We start from the raw sequence: 12335 nt of genomic DNA, 5'->3' as shown, positions 1-12335 counted from the left end.
TTTAATCAACAATTTTAAGTGTTATTATCTTAACATTGAGAAGTAGTCATACATTGGTGAGTGAGTTAAATTAGATAATAAATTAGTCTGAGTCTCTGAGGGAACGAACTAGAAAGTATTCTATATTACTTGCGAACGCGTGTACTTGCGTGAATATTAGTGCGTGATTTCGCCCTAACAAGTTTTTGGCGCCGCTGCCGGGGACTCGGCGTATTTGTTTAGTTTATGTACTTACCATCATTGGTCATTAGGACTCAGTGATTAGGACGTAGTAGTTAATTACTCTTTTCGGTTGTGTTTCAGGTACTTTAGCAAGCGTTTATGCAAACTCGTTCTCGTGCTCGCAAGAGAACCTTAGATACAGCTGAGGAGAAAGACGAAGTTCTTGATACTCCGGAGAAGTTAGATTTTGAGGATTCGGATTCAGGAACTGAGCAGAAAGAATCAGTAAACATGGGAGATCGTATTGTTCAAGCTGATCCAGCTCTTATGGATTTTTCTCGGCCTAAAATTGATGACATTCAGTCAAGCATCCTTCATCCGGCTATTCAAGCTAACACCTTTGAAATCAAGCCGGGCACTATTCAGATGGTGCAGAATTCTGTTTCTTTTGGAGGAGCGGCAACTGAAGACCCCAACATGCACATAAGGAATTTTGTCGAGATCTGCAGCACTTTTAAGTATAATGACGTGACTGATGAGGCTATCAAGTTGAGGCTTTTCCCATTCTCACTGAGGGATAAAGCTAAAGACTGGTTACATTCTGAACCAGCTGGGTCAATCACTACGTGGCAAGATCTTGCGCAAAAGTTTCTGGTGAAGTTTTATCCAATGGCAAAGACTGCTGCTATGAGGAGTGCTCTTACACAGTTTGCGCAGCAACCTACAGAATCTATGTGCGAGGCTTGGGAACGCTACAAGGAAATGTTGAGAAAATGTCCACATCATGGAATGCCAGATTGGATGGTAATCACTGGTTTTTATAATGGTTTGGGGGCCCAATCTCGGCCCATGCTCGATGCAGCAGCTGGAGGCGCCTTATGGGCTAAAAGCTATACTGAGGCGTATAATCTTATCAAGACGATGGCTGTAAATGAGCATCAAAACCCAACTCAGAGGATGACGTCAGGCAAGGTAGCAGGTATTCTGGAAGTTGATGCAGCCACCGCTATTGCAGCCCAGCTCCAAGCGCTATCAATGAAGGTTGATTCTCTGGCTACGTATGGAGTTAATCAAATAGCTATGGTTTGTGAGCTTTGTGCAGGTTCTCATGCTACGGATCAGTGTTCTCTTGTCAATGAATCTGTTCAGTATGTGAATAATTATCAGCGACAACAGCAGCCTGTGCCAGTGACCTATCATCCTAACAACAGAAATCATCCAAATTTCAGCTGGGGGAATAATCAGAATGCTATTCAGCCACCATATCAGCAAGGAGTAAGTAAACAGTTTAACCCACCTGGATTCCAGCAACCACAGCAGTATGCTACAAGGCAATCATATCCCCAACAGGGAAGTGCATCTGCACCCACTAGTGCTGATTTTGAGGAACTTAAGCTGTTGTGCAAGAGTCAGACGGTTTCTATCAAGACCTTGGAAAATCAAATCGGTCAATTAGCCAATGCAGTGCTCAATCGTCAACCTGGCACTCTTCCCAGTGACACGGAAGTACCAGGCAGGAAGGAAGCTAAAGAGCAAGTCAAGGCTATTACCTTAAGGTCTGGAAAAGTAGCTGATGCTGAAAAGGCAAAAGAAGTCGAAGCTGAAGTTAGAGATGAAGAATCTAAGCAAAAGGAGAAAGCGGCGGAACCAAGGAAGACTACTGTTGAACACACTCTGCCTGAGGCTAATACAGGGGAGAAACAGCTCTATCCTCCACCACCTTTTCCTAAGAGATTGCAGCAACAAAAGCTGTATAGACAGTTCGGGAAGTTTCTGGAGGTGTTCAAGAAACTTCACATCAATATACCTTTCGCTGAGGCTCTGGAACAAATGCCTAGTTATGCAAAGTTTATGAAGACTATTCTTTCAAGGAAGGTGAAACTGGATGACCTTGAAACCGTTGCTCTCACGGAAGAATGCAGCACGGTTCTGCAACAAAAATTACCACCAAAACTGAAAGATCCAGGAAGCTTCACCATTCCTTGCACCATTGGCAATCTAACTTTTGACAAGTGCCTTTGTGATTTGGGAGCAAGCATTAATCTGATGCCGTTGTCGATCTTTAAAAAGCTGGATCTGCCTGATCCAAAACCCACATACATGTCGCTACAATTGGCGGACCGTTCCATTACTTACCCAATGGGCATAGTTGAGGATGTGCTCGTCAAGGTGGATAAGCTCTTCTTTCCTGCAGATTTTGTTATTCTGGATTTTGAGGAAGATAAGAAGATTCCCATAATCTTGGGGAGGCCTTTCTTGGCTACTGGCCGTACCTTGATTGATGTGCAAAAAGGGGAACTTACTATGCGGGTCCAAGATCAGGATGTGACCTTCAACGTATTCAAGGCAATGAAATTCCCTACAGAAGATGAGGAGTGCTTAAAAGTGGATGTGATTGATTCTGCGGTTACTTCGGAACTCGATCACATGCTAATGTCTGATGCATTGGAAAAGGCCTTAGTGGGGGATTTTGACAACGATGATGAAGATAGCAACGAGCAATTACAATATCTGAACGCTTCTCCATGGAAGCGAAAGCTCGACATACCATTTGAATCTCTTGGTACTTCTGACCTTAAGAATGCTGAAGGGAAGCTCAAACCATCAATAGAGGAAGCACCTACCTTGGAGCTTAAACCATTACCTGAACACTTGAGGTATGCTTTTTTAGGTGATTCATCTACGTTACCTGTTATTATTTCAGCTGACCTTTCAGGTAGTGAGGAAGACAAAGCTCTTAAGGATTTTGAGAGAATTCAAATCGGCTATAGGATAGACCATAGCAGACATCAAGGGGATAAGTCCTTCATATTGTATGCATAAAATTCTGCTAGAGGAAGGAAGTAAGCCAACTGTGGAACAGCAGCGAAGACTGAATCTAATCATGAAGGAGGTGGTGAAGAAAGAAATTCTGAAATGGCTAGATGCAGGCATCATTTATCCTATTTCTGACAGCTCGTGGGTGAGCCCTGTACAATGTATTCCTAAGAAAGGAGGTATCACTGTGGTTGCAAATGAAAAGAATGAGCTCATCCCTACTCGAACAGTTACAGGATGGAGAGTATGCATGGATTATAGAAAATTGAACAAAGCCACAAGGAAGGATCACTTCCCTCTCCCATTCATTGATCAAATGCTTGACAGATTGGCGGGACATGAGTATTTTTGTCTTCTGGATGGTTATTCCGGGTATAATCAGATTTGTATTGCACCAGAGGATCAGGAAAATACTACCTTCACCTGTCCATTTGGCACATTTGCTTTTCGTAGAGTTTCGTTTGGGTTATGTGGCGCCCCGGCCACCTTTCAGAGATGTATGATGGCTATATTCTCTGACATGATTGGAAATAACGTCGAAGTGTTCATGGATGACTTCTCCGTCTTTGGACACTCATATGATGAATATTTGAATAATCTGCGCGCCGTACTCAAAAGATGCGTGGAAACTAATTTGGTGCTTAATTGGGAGAAATGTCATTTTATGGTGCGTGAAGGCATTATCCTTGGGCATAAGGTCTCTAGCAAAGGTCTGGAGGTGGACAAGGCCAAGGTGGGAGTCATTGAAAATCTTCCCCCACCTAATTCGGTGAAAGGAATCCGTAGTTTTCTTGGTCATGCGGGTTTTTATCGGCGATTCATCAAGGACTTTTCAAAAATATCTAAGCCGTTGTGCAATTTACTTGAGAAAGATGTGCCTTTCAAATTTGATGATGAATGTTTGGCAGCATTCGAGACTCTCAAGGAGAGTTTGATCACGGCACCAGTTATTACAACACCAGATTGGACAGAACCGTTTGAGATGATGTGTGATGCGAGTGATTATGCGGTAGGTGCAGTTCTGGGACAGCGCAAGAAAAATCTTTTCCATGTGGTCTACTATGCGAGTAAGACTTTAAATGGGGCCCAATTGAACTACACCACTACTGAGACGGAGCTTTTTGCTATAGTCTTTGGCTTTGAGAAATTTCGATCTTATCTGCTTGGTACGAAAGTGACAGTATTCACTGATCATGCAGCTATTCGCTATCTGGTTTCTAAGAAGGATTCGAAGCCGAGACTCATTCGTTGGGTGCTTTTACTTCAAGAATTTGAGTTAGAGATCAAAGATAGAAAAGGTACTGAGAATCAAGTAGCTGACCATCTCTCTAGGTTGGAGAATCCCGATTCTACTTCATAAGATAGGACGTTAATCAATGAATCTTTTCTGGATGAGCAGTTGTTTGCAATTCAGGAGGAAGAACCATGGTTTGCAGATATTGTAAACTATCTTGTCAGCAATATAATGCCTCCTAATTTGACATCCGCGCAAAAGAAGAAGTTTCTGCATGAGGTGAAGTGGTATATGTGGGATGAACCATATTTGTTTAGACAGGGAGCTGACCAGATCATCAGGAGATGTATCCCGTTCTGTGAGACGGAGGGGATATTACGAGACTGCCATTCCACGGTTTATGGTGGACACTATGGAGGCGAGAAGACGGCAGCTCGTATTCTGCAAGCAGGTTTTTTCTGGCCTACTTTGTTCAAGGATGCTCATCAGTTTGTTTTAAGGTGTGATCGTTGCCAAAGAGTGGGAAATTTGTCAAGGAAGGATGAGATGCCATTAAATGTGATGCTTGAAGTCGAGGTCTTTGATGTATGGGGAATCGATTTCATGGGGCCTTTTATCTCGTCTTACAATAATCAGTACATCTTGCTGGCAGTCGATTATGTCTCAAAATGGGTCGAAGTTAAAGCTTTACCGACAAATGATGCAAAGGCAGTGCTAAATTTTCTTCATAAGCAAATTTTCATAAGGTTTGGAACGCCTCGGGTAATCATAAGTGATGAAGGATCGCATTTTTGCAACCGTAAGTTCACTTCTATGATGCAGCGTTATAATGTGAATCATCGAGTAGCTACTGCCTATCATCCGCAAATAAATGGTCAAGCGGAAGTGTCTAACAGAGAGATAAAGCGCATTCTAGAGAAGGTTGTTTGTCCGTCAAGGAAGGATTGGTCTTTAAAGCTCGATGAAGCTGTTTGGGCTTACAGAACAGCATACAAAACTCCACTTGGAATGTCACCGTTTCAGTTGGTGTACGGTAAGGGATGTCATCTACCGGCGGAGCTTGAGCATAAGGCCTACTGGGCATTGAAGAAATTGAACCTGGATTTAGATGCAGCTGGTAAGAAAAGAATGCTTCAGCTGAATGAACTTGATGAATTTCGACTGCAAGCGTACGAGAATAACAAAATGTATAAGGAAAAGGTGAAGAGGTGGCACGATAGGAAGCTACATCCTAAGTTATTTGTGCCAGGGCAACAAGTTATGTTATTCAACTCTCGGCTCCGACTTTTTCCTGGGAAGTTGAAATCAAGGTGGTCTGGACCTTTTATTGTCAAAACTGTGTTTCCACATGGAGCGGTGGAAATTTTTGAGAATGATTCAGACCAAGCATTCAAGGTAAATGGTCAGCGGTTGAAACACTACTATGGGGACATGGCAAACCGAGAGGTGGTTAGTGCCATTTTGTTGACTACGTGAGAAAGGTACGGAACGTCAAGCTAATGACGAAAAAGAAGCGCTGCGTGGGAGGCAACCCATGAATTGTTGTTACAGGAACCCTTAGAAGTTAATAACCTATCCAAAAACACAAAAAAATCAGAAAACAGGGGCTGGAAAAATTTTTTTCCAGAGACCCTCTGCGCGCCCGCGCAGCTATGCTGAGCGGGCGCGCAGCTTGCTGCGCGCCCGCGCAGAAATGCTGAGCGGCCGCGCAGGGGTCGAGTTCCAGAAAATTTTTTGCAGTTCAGAAAAAAAAAAAACAAAATAAAACAAAAACACAAAAACCCATCACAGCCCATAAACCCACGAATTCTTTTCCCATTACCCCATGATTTTATCCCTCAACCCCATTCGTAATCTAATTTAACCTACTCCACACCCTATATATACATACACCTATCCTACATATCTCCCACAACTTCCTACACTTAAACCCTCTCATAAATATCAAAAATCAGTTCTTACACACTTTTATTCACAAATCAATGGCACCCAAGAGAGCACGCACTATTAACAGCAGCAGCACAGTTCCTACTGCTGATTCATCAAGGGGTACTGCTGCAAGGCCTCGGTTAACTGACAGAGCTGCGGAGGAGGAATACACTAGGCTGTTGGGGAAGCCGATTCTGAAGGAGAGGGGGTTTTTACCATCAGGGAGGGATGGTGAGTTGTTGCCCATGATTGCAGAGAAGGGGTGGATAGCTTTTTGTGAGTCACCCGAAGCAGTACCGATGAGTGTTGTTCGCGAGTTCTACGCGAACGCGAAGGCTGAAAAGAATGGGTTTTCTGTAGTTCGTGGGCTGACGGTTGATTATCATCCTGCGGCGATTCGCCGTGTGATTGGACAGCGAGAGAGGAAGCCCGAGGAGGAGAACTGGAATGAAAAGACTGCTGAGGATTTTGACTTGGATTTGATTTGTGCGACTCTCTGTCGACCGGGCACAGTTTGGAACCGCAGTCCAGCCAATAATGAGTATCGTCACTTTCCGGCGATCGCCATGAACAGGTATGCCCGTGCATGGAATGCATTTATATGTGCTAATATTTTGCCTTCTTCACATGCACACGAGGTCACAGTTGAGAGAGCACAGCTGTTGTGGGGAGTTCTGAATGAGGAATACTATGTAGACCTTGGTGAGTTTATCTACCAAGGAATTCTGAAGTTTTTGAGGGGAGCAAAGCATATGAACATCCCTTATGCATCCACGGTTACAAAGCTATGCCGAGCAGTAGGAGTGAACTGGCCGGCTCATGAGCAGTTGCAGTTGCCAGCAGCTCCGATAGATTCTGGCACTCTGGAATGGGATGCAGGAGTGGACCGGTGGTGAGCCTGAGGAGCATGGGCTGGGTTATCGTCTTCCAGGAGGACGTCCAGCACGAGGTGCTACTATGGCCAGGCCAGGGCGTGGTGAGGCTAGTTCTTCGAGAGCTCAGGAGGGTGCTGGGATGGGTGATGCCCAGTATAGGAGGCTTTCACGACGGATGGATGCCATGTATGAGACGCAGAGCAGGTTTGCTCAGGAGCTCACCCTTGCGTTAGGGACTGCTTTTCGAGGCCTTGGAGCTGATATCCAGTGGCCAGTTTTTGGTGAGGACTCTGCATACCCGCCGCCTGATACTCCACCCACTGAGGGTGATGATGATGATGACTCCGAGTAGGTATACCCTGTGTTCCTTTCTACTACCTTCACTGGGGACAGTGAAGATTTTAAGTTTGGGGGTGGTAGTTAAGGAATATTTTGTGTGTGTCATATAGCTGCATATTCATGATAATTAGTTCATATAGTTGCATAATTTTTGCTATAGAGTTTTTTTTTATAGCTTTATTTGTTTGTCATATCATATAGCTCATGCATATACCATGATCCCTTTTGCAATGATTTATCGACTGAATTGTGATATTGATGCGAGTGTAGTGATAGCATTAAAGTATTATTAAGTTGTGTAGGTTGATATGCATGCTAGAAGCACTTGTATGTTCACTAAGTCTTAGAGAATGCTGAAGGGCTAGATTGTTGTTATGATCTGATTATTTTCGAGGATAATCTATTTATTATGCTTAGAATTTGATAATAGGTTCTTAGTGGTAAAGGCATGAAAAAGAAAAAAAAATGGAGTAAAAATGGAATTTGTTGCTAGTTGTGGCTAGGCGTCAAATGGCTAGTAGCCGGCTCGCATGTTATGCGAGTAGTCTAGGGTTGAGCAAGATGGAGCGAAACGCACTTGCTCAGAGAAAAAAAAATTTTTTTTTTGCATAATTGATCAAGAGTGGGCTCTTTGGTATTCGAGTTATTAAGTTCTTAGGGGACTTTGTGCCTAGTGACCTAAGGCTTTTAGAGTCTGGGATCCGCTAACCTAACGCTCGTTACATGGATACCATTGTATAAGTCTTTTGTGGACCTCACTCATTGCACGGTCAAATAAGCATTTGAGTTGTAAATAAAAAGCACGATTCCGTAGTAAGCTCCAGAGTTCTTGTAGTGTTGTATATCACTTTGTGCCTATAATTTTTATTCTTTGTATAATCGTAGGATTGCCTTGAGGATAGTCTAGTCATAGTAATTGGTCTAGTTCCAAAGCATATCTGTTAAGCATTTGCACACACCACGTTTCTGGCGGTATGTCCGTTTGCATGAGTTTATTGATCTTTAGTGTCTAACTGCATTCGTTGAGACGTGACAATTTGGTTGGTTAATTGTAGTAAGGGGGATCGTTGCATTTTCATACAGATTGCATTCATGCATATTTTTATTTGTTTTTGAGTCTGTGACGCTTGAGGACAAGCATCGATTTAAGTTTGGGGGTGTGATAAGTGGCATTTTATACCACTTAGAACGTCTTAAAATGGCTTAAATTGGTGTCTTGAAATCAAGTATTTTGTGTATTTGATGCGTTTTTCTAGTGTTTATGCATTTCAGGGTATTAGTTGCATTTCGGAGGAGGAATCATCAAGAATAAGTCTTGGCATGTGTTCACCATTGAGAGAGGAAAAGAACGGGCAGATTACGGCGAAGAAACGGAGCAAACCTGGAAATTTTCCAGTAGGGTCCTGCGCGCCCGCGCAGCAATGCTGAGAGGCCGCGCAGCAGCCTTGCGCGCCCGCGCAGAAATGCTGAGCGGCCGCGCAGGGTCGGGGAAAAAGATATAATATTTTAGACTTCTACTTCTGTTTGGCTTCCAACTTCTATGTAATCTGAGTTTTATGGGACTATTATATAGGTAGATTTGAGACGTTTTTCACAGAGTATTAAGAGGAGATTATGTTTTAGATTGTGTTTTGCAAGAAGCGAAGGAGATAAGGAAGAAGACCGATTAAGCACACTACAGCGAAGAGGAAGCATATATTCTTGTGGTTCTTGTTTCGTTGTAACGTTGGATGCTAGTTTTCTTGCTTTGACTTATTTACTCTTGTGACGTACTCTGTTTTAATATAATCAGTTTAGTTGTTATTTTCTTGTGTTTGTTTATCATGATTTCATATGAACCCATGATGGCGATAAGTTCTATTATGGGCTAATCGTGATCATGGGGTTGCAACGGATTTATTATGGAATTCTTTAGTTAATTGTTTAATACTTTAGTATGTGATGATTGCATGATATCTAGTATTGGTTGTGCGTATTCGTCTTATGTGCGTCGCGAACATATAAGATAGGGTGTTAATCTCTTGTGAAGCGACGGTGGATCTTGAGATTTAGAACTTGCCATGCTAGCATAGGTTCATGTACGTTGTGCATGATTAGTGGGTAATTCTAACAGTTTTATTTGCCCTATGTAATCAAAAAGGGATAACTTGTGCTTAAATCGTTGTGTTGTCAATTTCTGTAGACATATAGGAACTCAACATAATTGATACCTATTCAACTTCTATCTTAATTGTGGATGTTTGGTAGAATGGTATTAGTACAATGAAAGTTGGCTTTTATCGGTTTCGTGTTATTCGATTAATATCATCACTGTCACATGCTAAAGGTAATAACAATGGCTATAGAAGGAAGTAATAATGAAGTTGTGATCTCATGAGTGTTTTATTATTGATAAATTGAAGTGTTAGTTAAGTGGTTAATTAAGTAGTTAATTATAGTTAATATTTAATCAACAATTTTAAGTGTTATTATCTTAACATTGAGAAGTAGTCATACATTGGTGAGTGAGTTAAATTAGACAATAAATTAGTCTGAGTCTCTGAGGGAACGAACTAGAAAGTATTCTATATTACTTGCGAACGCGTATACTTGCGTGAATATTAGTGCGTGATTTCGCCCTAACATTGACCCCGTTGAGGGTGTGATCAAGGTTGTTTGAGAAGAAGCCTCAGACACCCAGATCATGAAGCAAAACCCTAGCGTGAAACCTTTGGTAATTGACCCCCCGACTGTCGAATCCCCAGAGAAAATCGTCGAGGAAAAGTAGCCTTCCCCAGCCGCTGATGCGTCTGGAGCTACTCCCACCCATGAGGGTTAGTGCGCTTTTATAATTTTCCCTGGCTATTCTACGAAATTTCATACCCTAATATTGGGTGGATCTTCTTGTTATCTTAATTTGCATTATCCCGGGCCTTTGTGCCAAGACTTGGTTTTATTTGGATGAGGGTGCGGGCACCTCCGAATGCCTCGCAAGTTGTAACTTTAACAACTTAGTTCGTTTTAGCTTGCATCCTTCCTATTTATATCGTATGCTATCTTTCCTTCAGTATTCTCATGCGTATCTTGGGTATAACCTAGTAGGCTAATATCAATTTGAGATAGACACTTTTATGGTCGGCTTAATGTAACCAGCCTATTGGGACCTTATACATTCCCTAGCTACCTTATTGTGGGCTAATAACCCATATTTATTCCCATATGTCCCATATGATATATTGCCTTAAAACCATTCTTTCTGTGTATCTTAGCGAACCTAAGCCAATCTTAAACATGCAGGGCACGACTAAGATTTAGTTACAGGCCTTATACTTAATTCTTTTAAGCATTATTACTGATATATAATATCACGGCAATTTTTTATTAGGCTATAATTTCCATAGTATGTTTTTTTCGTGGGTAATTTCCTTACCCCTCCGTGGGAAAATTCCTTACCCTTCCGCGGGTAAATTCCTTACCCTTCTGCAGGCAAATTCCTTACCCCTCCGTGGGTAAATTCCTTACCCTCCTGTGGATAATCCTCCACAAATAAGCTCAACTTTTGGGGGTATTATTGCGCAATCATTTTTCCGTCTTGCGTACCCCGGGCCTTAAACATGTATATAACTTGTCACTTTAGATTTTACGCATCATGTATTACCATCATATTTTCATATCCATCCTTAGTGTATTCCACACTTATCCATTTCCCGGGTTACCAATATGCCTAGTTTTTATAGGATTCCAAGGTAACTTATACCCTTTGGACTTTTCAACTAGCCCTTGGGTTTTTCTGATTAACAGAAGTTATCCTACTTCATGTTAGAGATAGGTTCGAAGTATATGTAATATATAGTAGATGATGTCAAATATTGTTAGAGCTAACAATGTCATTAGCATCTCTGATCATAGTATGAAGCAAATCAAATGGACATCTCATCTGAGTAGAAGATTAATGAACAGTTATTTTCAGTAATCTGTTAAGCTTGGGGTCAACCCTAAGTAAGTTGTATTATTATCTTAATTTGTATTTTGTACTTGTAACACTTAAAGTCTGTAAAAATGTAAAGGAGCAGACTGGAGTCTTTTTTCCTAAAACAGTATCAAGCCTAAGGATTCTATCTGGAAGAAGATCAAGAAGATCATGCCTCAGAAGAATTTTGAAGAAGCTTGGAGTTGAATAAATCTGTTTGGAGAAAAATATTCTAAGTCAAGATCTCTACAAGTCACAGATTTAATGTTATAGAGAAGTCATTCGAGAACTCCAGAGAGTACCGGTAGATAAGCAATATCTACTTGATGGATGAGCAATATCTACTCGACGGATGAGCAATATCTATTCAACGGATGAGCTATATATCTACTCGACGGATGAGCTATATATCTACTCGACGGATGAGCAATATCCACCGGGAGTGGTGTTAGGAATATGTTGTGTACTTGATGATAAGCAAAATAAAACACCTTAGTAGATTTAACTTAGTGAATTTTGTAGCACCCGACGGATGATTCAATATAGTCTTGACGGATGATTCAATATAGTCCCGACGGATGACTAACTGATATCCATAAGGTGAGTAGCTTATGTAACAATAAGTACTGTAGCATATTTCTGCAAACAACTTTGTATAGATTCTGTAGTCGCTTATGAATCATGTAGAATGCTAATAGATATGCAGAATAGGTTGATTAAATGTAAATATAAGACGTCTTGTAATTCTGCACAAATGAAATGGAGTCAAGTGATAAATGGCTACCCGGCGGATGATCAACAAAGCTACCCGATGGATGATCGACAAGGCTACCCGAAGGATAACAAGCATGTACCCGACGGATGATCAATTCAAATATCTGTTGATAATGACAACACAGTCACATGCGTCGAGTGTTTGTAAAAGGAATGTGGCAGCCTGTTTAGCAGGATTTTGAGAACAAAGAAGCATTTCCATTTCCATGCTATTATGAAGATATTCAAAGATGTTGGAATAGAGTAGTGAAGTAAC

General features: G+C 41.6%; 1 non-coding gene across 1 annotated transcript; it reads right to left on the bottom strand.

The window, feature by feature from the left end:
* Nucleotides 1–846: 846 nt before the first annotated feature.
* LOC141662768 (small nucleolar RNA R71) lies at nt 847–953 on the bottom strand. The gene has a single exon (XR_012550861.1). It is a non-coding gene; the product is annotated as a small nucleolar RNA R71 (small nucleolar RNA).
* Nucleotides 954–12335: the final 11382 nt, after the last annotated feature.

The sequence above is a fragment of the Apium graveolens genome, chromosome 5 (assembly GCF_009905375.1).
Source record: "Apium graveolens cultivar Ventura chromosome 5, ASM990537v1, whole genome shotgun sequence".
Classification (NCBI taxonomy): Eukaryota; Viridiplantae; Streptophyta; class Magnoliopsida; order Apiales; family Apiaceae; genus Apium; species Apium graveolens.
The sequence above is the reverse complement of the archived record's forward strand: the minus strand, read 5'-3'. Positions and strand labels throughout refer to the sequence as shown.